Source organism: Eurosta solidaginis, chromosome 2 (assembly GCF_040869045.1).
Source record: "Eurosta solidaginis isolate ZX-2024a chromosome 2, ASM4086904v1, whole genome shotgun sequence".
Classification (NCBI taxonomy): domain Eukaryota; kingdom Metazoa; phylum Arthropoda; class Insecta; order Diptera; family Tephritidae; genus Eurosta; species Eurosta solidaginis.
The window spans coordinates 60,274,101-60,290,123 of record NC_090320.1 but is presented as its reverse complement, the minus strand read 5'-3'; the positions used below and the strand labels follow the sequence as shown (position 1 = coordinate 60,290,123).

The following is a 16,023-nucleotide window of genomic DNA, read 5'->3' as shown; positions in this document are numbered from 1 at the left end:
AGCACTTTCCCGTCTTCAAACATAGACTTAGCGCAATTGGCGACTTGGAACGCATGACACTGCTAACAGTCTCAAAATTGCTGCTGTGGGATTTCTCTCTTGCCAAATTATGGTGCTTGAGATTACGTATACAAATTAGAACTGACATCCTTTTTTGACAATCAAATACCACGAACGGCACCATGAATGGAAACAACACCAGGTGGGATAGTCGTGGGAGTAAGTTTAATCTTCATTTGCCAAGTGGTTAACATTATCTTTAATGGCTTAGATAATACATTGCAACGATATGTTTTCCGACAAACATTGACCTTAAATGAGAGCTCTGGATATCCGAGGAGCTCGCCAGTAAAGGATTTAGTCAAATTCTATGCCGCCACAGAAGGGGAAGCTATTTGATATTTTGAGTACTTCTATGCCCCAGGGAACAGATCTTATTAATCTCAAAATTATTCGTCTAGCCTCGATGGTCAGGCTCGTAGTATTAATTATATTTGGGCTATCAGAGTGAACTTAAAATACCCTAAAGCCTATCTGCGGCATCCTTAATAGTGGATGGCTCTACTTGGAAGATACTGTAGTGATCATTCAACTTAATATGTGGCTTATCTCGTGCTTCTGACAGAGTACTCCACTTCTTAACCAGATTTAATCAATCCGACAATATAAGTAATGCCTCTCATACATTTCTCACATATTTTATCTACCGAGCCTTTATAGCCAGCAAAAGGGGCAGTAATCTGTTTTGCTAGGGGTCGGGTTGGACAGCTTAAGCTCTTGCAATACTGCAGAGAATGAATATTTTTGAAGGGTTGGTAACGAAATATTGTTTTTGCAAAATCCCAAAGCAAAATCCTGCTTTTTTAAAATTCTGCTTCTCAGAATCCCGAATTAGAAAGTTCTGTATTTAAATGTAATATAAAAAATGTTAAAGTGTACATGTCATTACTTGAAAAGTGCGCACTTTTCCAAGTAATGACATGTCCACTTTAACATTTTTTATTTTACATTTAAATACAACACTGTGTACACATAATTTTTTACTTTATTATTCCACCCATATGAACATACATATGTATGTATGTACACATGTTCATTGACGACTTTCTGGAACTAGAAATACCGTTATACATCGTAGACTAAAAGTCATTGTAGGTGAAAGTACCTTACAATTTTATAAACTCGTATAAAATTTACAAAAGGAGCTTATTTACGCGAAAACTCAAATACAAAGAAGGGAAAATGGAGCAATAATAAGAAAGAAAAGAAACATAATTAAAAACAAGTAAGGAAGGTTAAGTTCGGGTGTAACCGACCATTACATACTCAGTTGAGAGCTATGGTGACAACATAAGGGAAAATAACCATGCAGGAAAATGAACCGAGGGAAACCCTGGAATGTGTTTGTATGACATGTCTATCAAATGAAAGGCACTAAAGAGTATTTTATGAGGGAGTGGGCCATAGTTCTATAGGTGGACGCCATTTAGGGATATCGCCATAAAGGTGGATCAGGGTTGACTCTAGAATTTGTTTGCACGATATGGGTATCAAATTAAAGGTATTAATGAGGGTTTTAAAAGGGAGTGGTGGTAGTTGTATAGGTGGTCGCCTTTTCAGAGATATCGCCATAAAGGTGGACCAGGGGTGACTCTAGAATGCGTTTGTACAATATGGGTATCAAATGAAAGGTGTTAATGAGTATTTTATGAGGGAGTGGGCCATAGTTCTATAGCTGGACGCAATTTAGGGATATCGCCATAAAGGTGGATCAGGGTTGACTCTAGAATTTGTTTGCACGATATGGGTATCAAATTAAAGGTATTAATGAGGGTTTTAAAAGGGAGTGGTGGTAGTTGTATAGGTTGTCGCCTTTTCAGAGATATCGCCATAAAGGTGAACCAGGGGTGACTCTAGAATGCGTTTGTACAATATGGGTATCAAACGAAAGGTGTTAATGAGTCTTTTAAAAGGGAGTGGGCCTTAGTTCTATAGGTGGAAGCCGTTTCGAAATATCGCCATAAAGGTGGACCAGGGGTGACTCTAGAATGTGTTTGTACGATATTGGTATCAAATTAAAGGTATTAATGAAAGTTTTAAAAGGGAGTGGTGGTTGTTGTATATGTGAAGGCGTTTTCCAGATATCGACCAAAATGTGGACCAGGGTGACCCAGAACATCATCTGTTGGATACCGCTAATTTATTTATATATGTAATACCTGCCAAGATTTCAAGGGTTTTTTATTTCGCACTGCAGAACTTTTTCATTTTCTTCTACTTAATATGGTAGGTGTCACAACCATTTTACAAAGTTTTTTCTAAAGTTATATTTCGCGTCAATAAACCAATCCAATTACCATGTTTCATCCTTTTCTTCGTATTTGGTATAGAATTATGGCATTTTTCGTAATTTTCGATATCGGAAAAGTGAGCGTGGTCATAGTCGGCTTTCGTTCATTTTTCATACCGAGATAAAGTGAGTTCAGATAAGTACGTGAACTAAGTTCAGTAAAGATATGTCGATTTTTGCTCAAGTTATCGTGTTAAGGGCCATGCGGAAGGACAGACGGACGACTGTGTATAAAAACTGGGCGTGGCTGCAACCGATTTCGCCCATTTTCACAGAAACGAGTTAGCGTCATAAAATCTATGCCCCTACCAAATTTCAAAAGGATTGGTTAATTTTTGTTCGACTTATGGCATTAAAAGTATCCTAGACAAATTAAATGAAAAAGGGCGGAGCCACCCCCATTTTGAAATTTTCTTTTATTTTTGTATTTGGTTGCACCATATCATTACTGGAGTTGAATGTTGACATAATTTGCTCATATACTGTAAAGATATTAACTTTTTTTTTAATTTGACTTTCGGTCGTTCTCCGATTTTGGTAATTTTTATTAAGCATACATATAGTAATAGGAGTAACGTTCCTGCCAAATTTCATCATGATATCTTCAACGACTGCCAAATTACAGCTTGCAAAACTTTTAAATTACCTTCTTTTAAAAGTGGACGGTGCCACGCCCATTGTCCAAAATTTTACTAATTTTCTATTCTGCGTCATAAGTTCAACTCACCTACCAAGTTTCATCGCTTTATCTGTCTTTGGTAATGAATTATCGCACTTTTTCGGTTTTTCGAAATTTTCGATATCGAAAAAGTGGGCGTGGTTATAGTCCGATATCGTTCATTTTAAAGATACCTCAAAATTTACTCAAGTTATCGTGTTAACGGGCGGACGGACGGACGGACATGGCTCAATCAAATTTTTTTTCCATCCTGATGATTTTGATATATGGAAGTCTATATCTATCTCGATTCCTTTATACCTGTACAACCAACCGTTATCCAATCAAACTTAATATACTCTGTGAGCTCAGCTCAACTGAGTATAAAAAACAAGCAACTACGAAGAGTTATTATAAAAAGGAATGAATTAAATCAACCAAGTTATTTGAAGAGAGTTGCAAAAAATATTTCAATTTACTAGACTAAAATATTTACATACGCACACACATACATATATAAGAACATATTACGAATAAAGTTTATTTGATTTCTAAAATCGCTGTGTATGAGTTTGAATACTTTCGCTACGTATGTCGGTTCATTTCGTTGTTCAGAAAGTTTATCTAAAGGGTAAGTACACTAAAAGCAGAATTTGTCAAGACGGATTTAGCAAAAGCAGAATTTTGGAAAACCAAGATTTTGGAAAAGCAAAATTTTAGAAAACCAGGATTTTACTTATGCAGGATTTTTTAACATTTTGCAGGATTTTGCGAGGTAGAATTTTCTAAAACAGGCAAACTTTACGCTCCCATTTTTGAATATTGTTTCACTTAGATAGGAAATACCCACAAGAAATCTGAATAAAAAAGCATATTACATATATGAAATAAATCATTGCAAAAATAAGTATTGTACAATATTTTCAAATCTTTATTGAGTCAGAAGTCATTCTTATAAATATATATAATGTTTTTATCAATATCTTTTTTTTCAACCGCTGAGCATGCGCACAGGAAACTGCCAACTATAATTGTCAGCAGTAATAAATAAGAAAATTTGTAGTTTGTGATGTGGTGGTTGTTGTAGTTGTTATTCACGTTGCGCGTGATGGTGTGCATATGACTTCGCTCGAAAAACAAAAAGAAGCTTGAATATGACGATTTATTAGACTCTCTTATATGTTTGTATTTATAAGTCACAATATTCTTTTTGCTATTAAATCGAAGTGTATGTGCTTGGCATGTTTAAGGCCGGTACAAAGCAAACTAAAAAACCACAAAAATAAATAAAAAACAAGTAAGGAAGGTTAAGTTCGGGTGTAACCGAACATTACATACTCAGTTGAGAGCTATGGTGACAACATAAGGGAAAATAACCATGTAGGAAAATGAACCGAGGGAAACCCTGGAATGTGTATCAAATGAAAGGCGTTAAAGAGTATTTTATGAGGGAGTGGGCCATAGTTCTATAGGTGGATGCCATTTAGGGATATAACCATAAAGGTGGATCAGGGTTGACTCTAGAATGCGTTTGTACGATATGGGTTTCAAATTAAAGGTATTAATGAAAGTTTTAAAAGGGAGTAATCCTTAGTTCCATAGGTGGACGCCGTTTCGAGATATCGCCATAAGGTGGACCAGGGGTGACCCTAGAATTTGTTTGTACAATATGGGCATCAAACGAAAGGTGTTAATGAGTATTTTAAAAGGGAGTGGGCTTTAGTTCTATAGGTGGACGCCGTTTCGAAATATCGCCCTAAAGGTGGACCAGGGGTGACTCTAGAATATGTTTGTACGATATGGGTATCAAATTAAAGGTGCTAATGAGTATTTTAAAAGGGAGTAATCCTTAGTTCCATAGGTGGACGCGGTTTCGATATATCGCCATAAAGGTGGACCAGGGGTAACCCTAGAATTTGTTTGTACAATATGGGTATCAAAAGAAAGGTGTTAATGAGTATTTTAAAAGGGAGTGGGCCTTCGTTCTATAGGTGTTCGCCTTTTCGAGATATCGCCATAAAGGTGGACCAGGGGTGACTTTAGAATATGTTTTTACGATATGGGTATCAAATGAAAGGTGTTAATGAGTATTTGAAAAGGGCGTGGGGCTTAGTTCTATAGGTGGACGCCTTTTCGAGATATCGCCATAAAGGTGGACCAGGGGTGACTCTAGAATGAGTTTGTACGATATGGGTATCAAATTAAAGGTATTAATGAGAGTTTTAAAAGGGAGTGGTGTGAAGGCGTTTTCCAGATATCGACCAAAATGTGGGCCAGGGTGACCCAGAACATCATCTGTTGGATACAGCTAATTTATTTATATATGTAATACCTGCCAAGATTTTAAGGGTTTTTTATTTCGCCCTGTAGAACTTTTTCATTTTCTTCTACTTAATATGGTAGGTGTCACAACCATTTTATAAAGTTTTTTCTAAAGTTATATTTCGCGTCAATAAAACAATCCAATTACCTTACCATGTTTCATGCTTTTTTTCGTATTTGGTATAAAATTATGGCATTTTTTCATTTTTCGTAATTTTCGATATCGAAAAAGTGGGCGTGGTCATAGTCGGATTTCGTTCATTTTTCATACCAAGATAAAGTGAGTTCAAGTAAGCACGTGAACTAAGTTCATTAAAGATATGTCGATTTTTGCCCAAGTTATCGTGTTAACGGCCATGCGGAAGGACAGACGGACGCCTGTGTATAAAAACTGGGCGTGGCATCAACCGATTTCGCCCATTTTCACAGAAAACAGTTAATGTCATAAAATCTATGCCCCTACCAAATTTCAAAAGGATTGGTTAATTTTTGTTCGACTTATGGCGTTAAAAGTATCCTAGACAAATTAAATGAAAAAGGGCGGAGCCACGCCCATTTTGAAATTTTATTTTATTTTTGTATTTTGTTGCACCATATCATTACTGGAGTTGAATGTTGACATAATTTACTTATATACTGTAAAGATATTAAATTTTTTGTTAAAACTTTACTTAAAAAAAATTTTTTTTTTAAAAGTGGGCGTGGTCCTTCTCCGATTTTGCTAATTTTTATTAGGCGTACATATAGTAATAGAAGTAACGTTCCTGCCAAATTTCATCAAGATATCTTCAACGACTGCCAAATTACAGCTTGCAAAACTTTTAAATTACCTTCTTTTAAAAGTGGGCGGTGCCACGCCCATTGTCCAAAATTTTACTAATTTTCTATTCTGCGTCATAAGTTCAACTCATCTACCAAGTTTCGTCGCTTTAGCTGTCTTTTGTAATGAATTATCGCACTTTTTCGGTTTTTCGAAATTTTCGATATCGAAAAAGTGGGCGTGGTTATAGTCCGATATCGTTCATTTTAAATAGCGATCTGAGATGTGTACTCAGGAACCTGCATACCAAATTTCATCAAGATACCTCAAAATTTACTCAAGTTATCGTGTTAACGGACGGACGGACGGACGGACGGACGAACGGACGGACGGACATGGCTCAATCAAATTTTTTTTCGATCCTGATTATTTTGATATATAGAAGTCTATATCTATCTCGATTCCTTTATATATGTACAACCAACCGTTATCCAATCAAACTTAATATACTCTGTGAGCTCTGCTCAACTGAGTATAACAAACAAATCAGAATTAAATATCTCGCAGTAGCAAACAAATACGATAATTACAGCTTATAGGAGTATCACGGCTAATGTTTAAAGACTACTTGTGTGTAAATGTGTGCACTTGAATGTGTGTAGTTATGGACATTTTCGCTTAGATTTGAATGACAGTAAAATTGGAATATAAGTAAGCAACAGGGCAACCGCAATTATCTCATTTGTAGTGATGGCGCACAGTGGTGCGTGCCAAATAAAAACACACTCAAAAAAATTCCTAACAAGTAAGAAAGTCTAAGTTCGGGTGAAACCGAACATAACATACCCAGCTGTGCACTTGAAACGCTGTTATTGTTTGCTTTGTGCGCTTAATAGTGTTTTAGGGCTGCGCAGTAATACATATATGGTTCTATTTAGAGTAATGGGGGATCTACGGCCATTTGCAAAATGTATCTAAGTTTTGTTCTTAGCTCAACCATACCACTACTGAGGTAGTATATCAGTCAAATGTAGTTAAATACCATAGATTTACTGCAAACTTTGTTAATGTTAAACCTTTAGGAAAAGTGGGCGTGGTCTTTAACCGATTTTTATTATCATCGCTCATTCTATATGGTTTGGCAAGAATAGTGTCGCTGTCAAATTTCAATGTAATATTTTTAACTACTTTTGATTTACGGCTTGTTAAACTTCCAAATGTTCTCTTCTGAATGTTGATCGAACATCTAGAAAGAATTGTAACCTCTCTGCCGGTGTTAATGAATTATCTCTGCCCACTTCGTCACCACTAAAAAATGGAGTGACGAGGATAGTACCGCTACTAAAACTTGAGAAACGCAAACCTGTGACTTTACAATCATCAACATACCTTTCGAAAACTACATAGCACCACCGCCAGCGAGCTAAACACCATCACACACAAATTGCGCTTTATTAAAAGCCTTTAACACAGTCGATCACAGCACGTTACTGCACGAGTTAGAAGGTACTACCCTTCCCCTTAGTCGCAAAAGGTGGACCTCAGATTATCTGTAAGGTAGGCATCGGTCCAGTTCAGCAACGTGCCACCAAAACCTAGAAGATGTATCGAAGCTCACTCCCGCATCGGAAGAAGTAACCATTGTTTCCCACGCCGATGACTGCATGGTTTCTGGCCCTTCCTCTGATGATCTTTGCTGTGCCCCTAACGCCTAACTGTCTAGTCTTTCCAGTTGTTATACCTCGCTTAATTTGGCACTGCCACCGACCAAACCCAATTGTCCCTAAAGTTCACGGCCGTAACAAAATCCTCAACTTCCTCGCACTTGGGTCAAGAAAAAGACAAACATAAAGCAATTGACCAGCCGATTGCGATATCTTTGTGGTATACAATTAAGTTATGCTGATATTTAACCTCAATAGTGATATGGTGTAGCGAAGTAACAAAATAAAAGAAATTTTGGAAATAGGCGTGCCCCGCCCGTTTTTAGGTAATATCTCTATAACAATTTTAATGACATAAGTTGACCAAACATAGACCAATCCCAACGAAATTTGGTATAAGGATTGTTCTATGACAAAAACTGTTTCTTGCCAAAATGGGCGAAATAGGTTGGTTGATAAAGTGATGTAACTTGGCAAACGCAAAACAGAAATGTCGTAGAATTTTAGAAAATGGGCGTGGTACCACACAAATTTCGTTTAAAAAATGCAGAATTTTTTTAAGAAAGTTGCTTTAAGTTTTAAAACGTGGCTATGGCCCTGCACTCATGTATTTACATACTAGCAGACCCGGCAGACGTAGTTCCGCCCTTACTTTTGTATTTTTTACCGCTTACTCTCCCTATCCCTGTTCCTTATTCACTCGTCCCTCTGCCTTTCTCTTTCTCCCTCTCCGTATTTCCCCTCACTTTTTTCCGCTTCATCTAACCATATCTATCTATCTTTTTCTAACTCTATCTCTTTCACCGTCTCTTTCTCCTTTCCTCTTCTCTATAGTTCTTATTCCTCTCAATCCCGTATTTCTTGTCCCAGTCCTAGCCCAAGTCCCAGTCCCAGGTCCAGCCCCAGTCGTAGTCCCAATCCCAGCACCAGGTGATAACGGGTCCATTTCCCGGAAAAGAAGTATCCTAAATACCAATCTAGGCAAATGGTTAACTATATACCAAATTTCAGACAAACGTACCATGAATAGAATTTGTTCGATTAGATCGGTCCTGGTCCACTTCCCCGAAAGAAGCACTCTCCGCGTTGCTGTGAAGCTATCCTACAAATTTGAATAAAATCGGCGGGGAGGTATCGCATTCGATAAGCTGCATACAAACAAACATCCTTTTTTATATATAAATAAAAAACACATAAATAATAGTTTAAAAAAACTGAAAAAACACGCTTTTATAGCTAACCAAACTAAAAAATAGAAAATAATTTTAAATTAAAAAGAGTTTATATAACAGTAGTAGAACGTCAAACAATCACGCTTTTTAATCTGAATTAAATTATTCTGTTAATAACTTAAATTTTATTATAATTTTATTTTGAGGTGATTAACTATAAATGATTGTTTGACCTTCTACTTCTGTTATATAAACTCTTTTTAATTTAAAATTATTTTCTATTTTTTAGTTCGGTTTGCTATAAAAGCGTGTTTTTTTAGTTTTTTTTAAACTATTATTTATTTTTAATTTTTTAGTTCAAGTAATTTTAAAAGTTTTAGTCGAGAGTGATGAAACCTCGAAACGCCAGCGGTCCATGGATGAATCCAACCCCACGGCACCGAAAAGGGCCATATCCCCTCACGACCAAGGGCTAGAGCCTGGGTTCCAGTGACGCCAACGGACCCAGCTGACATCCTGGAGCTGCTCCAGGAGTACAACCCGCCACAGGATTGGAAGTCAACCCGGATAAAACCGAGTTTGTCCTCTTCACGAGGAGGTACAAAGTACCAAATCTTACACCGCCAAGGATTGGGGGTACGTTCTTAGCGTTTAGCGATCAAGTCAAGTATTTGGGAGTCATTCTGGATAGGAAGCTATTATGGAGTGACCATATAGTGGAGCGATCCAAGAAGGCAGCAGCAGAGCTGTTCACCTGCAAGAGGGCAATTGGCACCTCCTGGGGATTCTCCCCTAAAGTGACCTGCTGGATTTATACAGCCATTGTGCGCCCGATTCTTCTTTATGGTGCCTTGGCCTGGTGGCCTGCACATAACTTAAAATGCTTCAAAAGGTGCAACGGAGTTCGGAGCTCTGTATTACCGGGGCTCTCGGCTCCACTTCAGATTCCGTTACATACATACATGGATACATAGATACATAGATAGATACAGGCCAAGCTAATAAAAGCGTGTTAAAAAGGGCTCCAGTATGCTCTTTCGTAGATGTGTCATGCATCCCCTTCTATCATTAATAAAGGAATGCGTTCTTCGCACTATGTGCAATGTTTCAAATTTGGGGTGGTCATAAGTTCAATTGACCTTATGTCCGTTAACCTTATGTCACCCCACCATCACAGTATTGCATTGTCATCGAGCCTTGATACGTGTGCAAAATTTCAATCAAACTTATGGCCATTCAAAGTTCTAATAAGGCCAATTGACCTTATGGCCGTTGACCTTATGTCACCACACCATCACATTAATGCATTATCATCGAGCCCTGATACGTGTGCAAAGTTTCAATCAAACTTATGGTCATTCAAAGTGGTAATAACGCAAATTGACCTTATTGCCGTTGATCCTTTGTCACCACGCCATCACATTAATGCATTGTCATCGATTCTTGATACGTGTGTAAAATTTCAATCAAACTTTTGGCCATTCAAAGTGGTACAAAGTGACCTTATGTCACCGCACCATCACATTAATCCGATTATTGCAATCAAACTTATGGCCATTCAAAGTGATAATAAGGCCAATTGACCTTATGGCCGTTGACCTTGTGTCACCACACTATCACATTAATGCATGGTCATCCAGCCTTGGTACGTGTGCAAAGTTTCAATCAAACTTATGGTCATTCAAAGTAGCAATAAGGCCAATTGACCTTATGGCCGTTGACCTTATGTCACCGCACCATCACGTTAATGCATTGTCATCGAGCCTTGATACGTCTGCAAAGTTTAAATCAAACTTATGGCCATTCAAATTGATAATAAGGCCACTTGACCGTATGCCCGTTGACCTTATGTCACCACACCATCACATTAATGCATTGTCATCGAGCCTTGATACGTCTGCAAAGTTTCAATCAAACTTATGGCCATTCAAAGTGGTAATAAGGTCAATTGACCTTATGGCCGTTGACCTTATGTCACCGCACCATCACATTAATGCATTGTCATCGAGCCTTAATACGTGTGCAAAATTGCAATCAAACTTATGGCCATTCAAAGTGATAATAAGGCCAATTGACCTTATGGCCGTTGACTTTATGTCACCACACTAATGCATTGTCATCGGTCCTTGATACGTATGCAAAGTTTCAAATTAATCAGACTTCTAGAACCGGTGAAAATTAAGCTCAAAGATTCCGTTACATACAGGCCAAGCTAATAAAAGCGTGTTCAAAAAAAAGAAATTAAAATAAACGAAATGTTTAAAGTTTTTAAACGAAAGTTTTTGTCAATACATAAATACATATGTCAAGCTGATATGAAATGAAAATTCATACATACATCCATACAAACCTATAAATGTACACCCAAAGTTAAATAACGCTAGCGAATTCTATGTATGTATGAGAGGCCTTCTGATGTTGTGAAAGTCCCACTCAAAGCAAGTTTGTTCGCACAGTTCATAGCAAATAAACACACACACTGCATTTTTTTGAAAAAAATGTAATCTTTAATTTAAAAAATGCTGCCCATATACATAAGTAAGAAATCAAGCAAGGTAAATAGTGCAAACTTTTACTGCAAAGATGAAATATTAAAATCGATGCATCCGTTTTTGATTTATGTGTATGCAAAAATTTTATGATTTTTTACTACTTTTTGGCAATATGCCAGGCCCCTATGATATGTATATTAGGATGGGTCGATTTGTATGGACGAAAGTTAACCGATATCGCGCCATCGATTTTTCGATAGGAAAAAATTTTCATATGTATACCCTGTCCGACCCAAAAATGTCCGCTAAAAACGTTGGCGATAACAGTTTTTTGAAAAAAAAAAACGTTTTTGGCGGACATTTTTGGGTCGAACAGGGTATACATGAAAATTTTACAATCAAATGAAAATTTTTTTAGTAGGTCATGAAAAAAAACCTTAAAACTCAAAGTCGAAAAAAGGTAAAAAAAATTCAATTTCGCAGGCTCGAAAATTATTTTTTTGGGTATGCGTAGTGGAACTTCTTTTCCTGAGCCCAAATCCTATCGAAAAATCGATGGCGCGATATCGGTTATTAAATCGACCCAGTCTAATGTATATACCTTCAAATTATATTAAAAATATCCATCTCACGTAGAAAAGCTTTCAAAAGCAAGAAACCGTTTTAAAATCAAAGCATTCTGTATGAAGTGATGGGCGTACAACTATTTTATTTTATAAGATTTATAGATCAATGTCGCATCGAGGCATTGCTCCGGGGAGTGTGATTTGAAACTGCACTCCATGTTGGCCATTTATTTTTTGTACGCCACTTTATCGGCTCTTTTTATTACCACACGCCATTAAAGCTTGTATGCTTAGTTTTCATTCATTAAATTGATTTTCAAGCCAGTGTTGCCCCACTGTGCGGCACTATTGATCTTACCAATTAAGGTATTTTTTGTAAACGTTGCTGAACTTAATTTTGTGCTTTGTACTCTAAGTTTCGATTTTTCGCATAAAGTCCATTGACCGTCCTCGGAAAAATTATAAAATGCATACAATACACAGGCACATACATACATATATACTTACCTGCATAGATTTGATGCACCTCATGCGATTACCGACACGTTCCAATGACTTTGTTATTTATCATATATATTACTTTTTATAATTGATATTAGAGAAAAATTGTAAGTTTACAAACGGGGATGGTTACTAGGACATGTTTCTGAATTTCACTTCTTCATCAGCTAGCTTTTCGGGAGCTGAGCGTTGAACTCGAGTCTCCAACATTCACATCAGTGCAAGCCTTTTTTAGCTGCTACGCCATATGAATGTTCCGTTGTTCGCTGTACAATTGGTCTCTAAGAGTTGCCTTTTTTGTTTATATTCCTTTTGATCACCATGTAGGCACATACACTCTGTATGTAGTTTATTCCTAATGGTGTGGATATGATTTTTAGGCGTGCTATTGAAAGCTTAGTAACATTTGTTCGGATTTTTACAGTATTTGTTTTTAATACTTCCGCTGTTACTATTATATCAATATGATCATATGTATTTAATTAGCGAGCTTTGCTCATATTGCTTTATACAATGGTTTTTGTAATTGATATTAGAGAAAAATTGTAAGTTTACAAACGGCGATGGTTACTAGGACATGTTTCTGAATTTCACTTCTTCATCAGCTAGCTTTTCGGGAGCTGAGCGTTGAACTCGAGTCTCCAACATTCACATCAGTGCAAGCCTTTTTTAGCTGCTACGCCATATGAATGTTCCGTTGTTCGCTGTACAATTGGTCTCTAAGAGTTGCAAAGCTCGCTAATTAAATACATATGATCATATTGATATAATAGTAACAGCGGAAGTATTAAAAACAAATACTGTAAAAATCCGAACAAATGTTACTAAGCTTTCAAAAGCACGCCTAAAAATCATATCCACACCATTAGGAATAAACTACATACAGAGTGTATGTGCCTACATGGTGATCAAAAGGAATATAAACAAAAAAGGCAACTCTTAGAGACCAATTGTACAGCGAACAACGGAACATTCATATGGCGTAGCAGCTAAAAAAGGCTTGCACTGATGTGAATGTTGGAGACTCGAGTTCAACGCTCAGCTCCCGAAAAGCTAGCTGATGAAGAAGTGAAATTCAGAAACATGTCCTAGTAACCATCGCCGTTTGTAAACTTACAATTTTTCTCTAATATCAATTACAAAAACCATTGTATAAAGCAATATGAGCAAAGCTCGCTAATTAAATACATATGATCATATTACTTTTTATGATTATAAGCTCGACTGGTCTCACCCCCAACTCAACTCGCTGGTAAAAATATGTTCATTAATTCTCAAGTTCATGTTCGCACTTTATTTGCTTTATGTTCTAATGAGAATGTCTAAGCTCACTTAAGCACGTTATCTTTCATAGTTGTGTTTCCAATCAAGCAGCTAATTTAAATCTGCTTGGAGATAACTAGATAATTTCTTAAGTATGTATATGACGAGTGTCACAGCACGATCAGCGTCAAAGTGAAGGCCTTAAACAGTGCGAGTAGGAGGCTTTCCAGTTGGAAACCTCAGTTTCGGCGCTATAATAACCATCATTAAAATGCGACTGATACACCCTTTGGGAGCGGAAGGTATGGTCATGTGAAAAACCAGGCCTAATAACTCAAAAAGTCATCAAGTTTCCCGGTTGTATGCTACTTACAAAACGGGAAACGATATCGATGTTTATTAAGTATGTTTGGGTCAACGTGGCGAAATCAATTAGAAATTGGCGGTACGAGGAGACTACCCCAAGATATTGACGTACCTCTTTCACGTTGGTCGGCGGCCTTAGTTCCAGGATAGCGGCAACTTTCTCTGGGGGTCAGTCTTAAAGAAGTTACAGTTCTCAAGGTTTATCTGAAGATTGGGGCACTGCAGCCGTCGCAATACTTCTCGCAAGTTTCGCAGATGGAGCCTTTTACGATTATGTTGTTTAGATGAGCAAAAGCGTCTGATTCCATCTCTGCTCCGATGACCTGATCAAGTAGGTGCGGAGTGTAAGCCCAAAAGCATAAATTGCCATTGAAATAGGCTGTGTCCTGGTAAGCTGAAAGCCGTGTATGCTCGGTTGTTCGTTTCCAGTGGTATCTGGCAATAGCCGTTTTTACGATCAAGACTTCTGATGTATTTTGATCGCCGTAGTATATCTAGTAAATGCTGTATCCGTGGAAACGACTATGTAGCAGGAACTGATCGGGAGTTAAGCTGCCGATAATCATCGCATACCTCTCCTCTTCGAAGCACTTGCCATTCTTCTTCCGGCTTATTACGATTGCTGCGCTGTGAGAGCTACAATCTGGCTCAATGCGTCCCCTCAGGAAGAGCTCGTAGATCTTTTTATTGATGCTGGCTTGCATAGCCAAATTGCGGAGGAAATACTGCTGCTTTATGGACCGGTCGTCTGTTACGTTTATACGGTGCTCTGCTACGGTACTCACCCCGCTCATAGTTTCAGAGTTTTCTTGGCAAGAATTCGCGTTTTCCGTCAGCTTCGTTTTTTTACCTTGTACTGTGTTTGTGAGTTTGCGATCTTTTTCAGGGTCCGCGATATAAGTCGTCTCACAGTGGCTTCGGTGCCCTTTGAAATTTGGCTCTAGATATTGAGTTGATTGGGCTTCCGGGCGATATTTGCCTTCTTTCTGAACACTCAAATGGGACACAACTATTTTCGTTGCGAGAAAGGGACTGTGTTGCTTTGTTAAAATTTTCGAGGCTTCTCGGACAAGCCCTGTTCTCGGTGGCTTGTGTGATGGAGCCACCATGGTTCATCCTACCAAAATTCAAATCCGATCGTTAAACCTGAAGGGGTGGTGTTTATCGGTCTAACTATTCTGCCTTTTAGGAAATGGTGGGATTGTTTTCATAACAGGACAATGGAAACTTTTTCGTTAACTCAGTAAACGAGCACGCTTCTGTGGTCCGTCTTCTTCGAAATCATGCAAGGCCACAGTCTGGCAGCGCCTTGGCATAGAAATAATGTGCTCGCCTACCTTACCAAAGATCCTAGATTCAAGTTACACCGACGGATCAAGGAAGAACATCGGTAGCGGCGCAGCGATTCTTACCAAGCAACTTACGGTGCAAGCGAAATAAATCGGAATCAAAGAGTCTTGGAAGTTTCTGTTGGTGCCGTAGAAACAATAGGAGGCGGGAAATTTGTAGAGTGTTGTCGATGTTGATTTTGTATTTTGTATGTGATTTGAAAATTTTCGCGCTATTAAGTCTTTCTTTCGGCCGGCATGAATCAATGCCAACGATTTTTAAAACCAATTCGCTTTTAAAAGAGAATTAATTTCAATTGACCTTAAAGATACTGACATTATTGTTTGTCACCGCTTTCCTAGCTTCTTACTGCGAGTTGTTACTCTGCTGTGGAAAATTGCTTGTATACTATCAGCAATTCCAAATATAGTATAGATTAGAAATTGTTAAAGTGGCTGCCGCGGAGGCACACTTAGGCCAGTATCAGTGTGATACCACAAAATACCCGCTTACCTCTCCTCTTCGAAGCAATTTTTTGACCTAGCAAAGGCTACACAATCCTTGATGTCATACTCCACGA

General features: G+C 37.8%; 1 long non-coding RNA gene across 1 annotated transcript in view; it reads right to left on the bottom strand.

The window, feature by feature from the left end:
- Window positions 1-4,159: 4,159 nt before the first annotated feature.
- LOC137242163 (uncharacterized) overlaps window positions 4,160-16,023 on the bottom strand; it is a 29,488-nt gene continuing 17,624 nt past the window's right edge. The window contains exon 3 of the long non-coding RNA XR_010950104.1: window positions 4,160-4,274. This is a non-coding gene — a long non-coding RNA (uncharacterized lncRNA). The remainder of the gene's footprint in view (window positions 4,275-16,023) is intronic.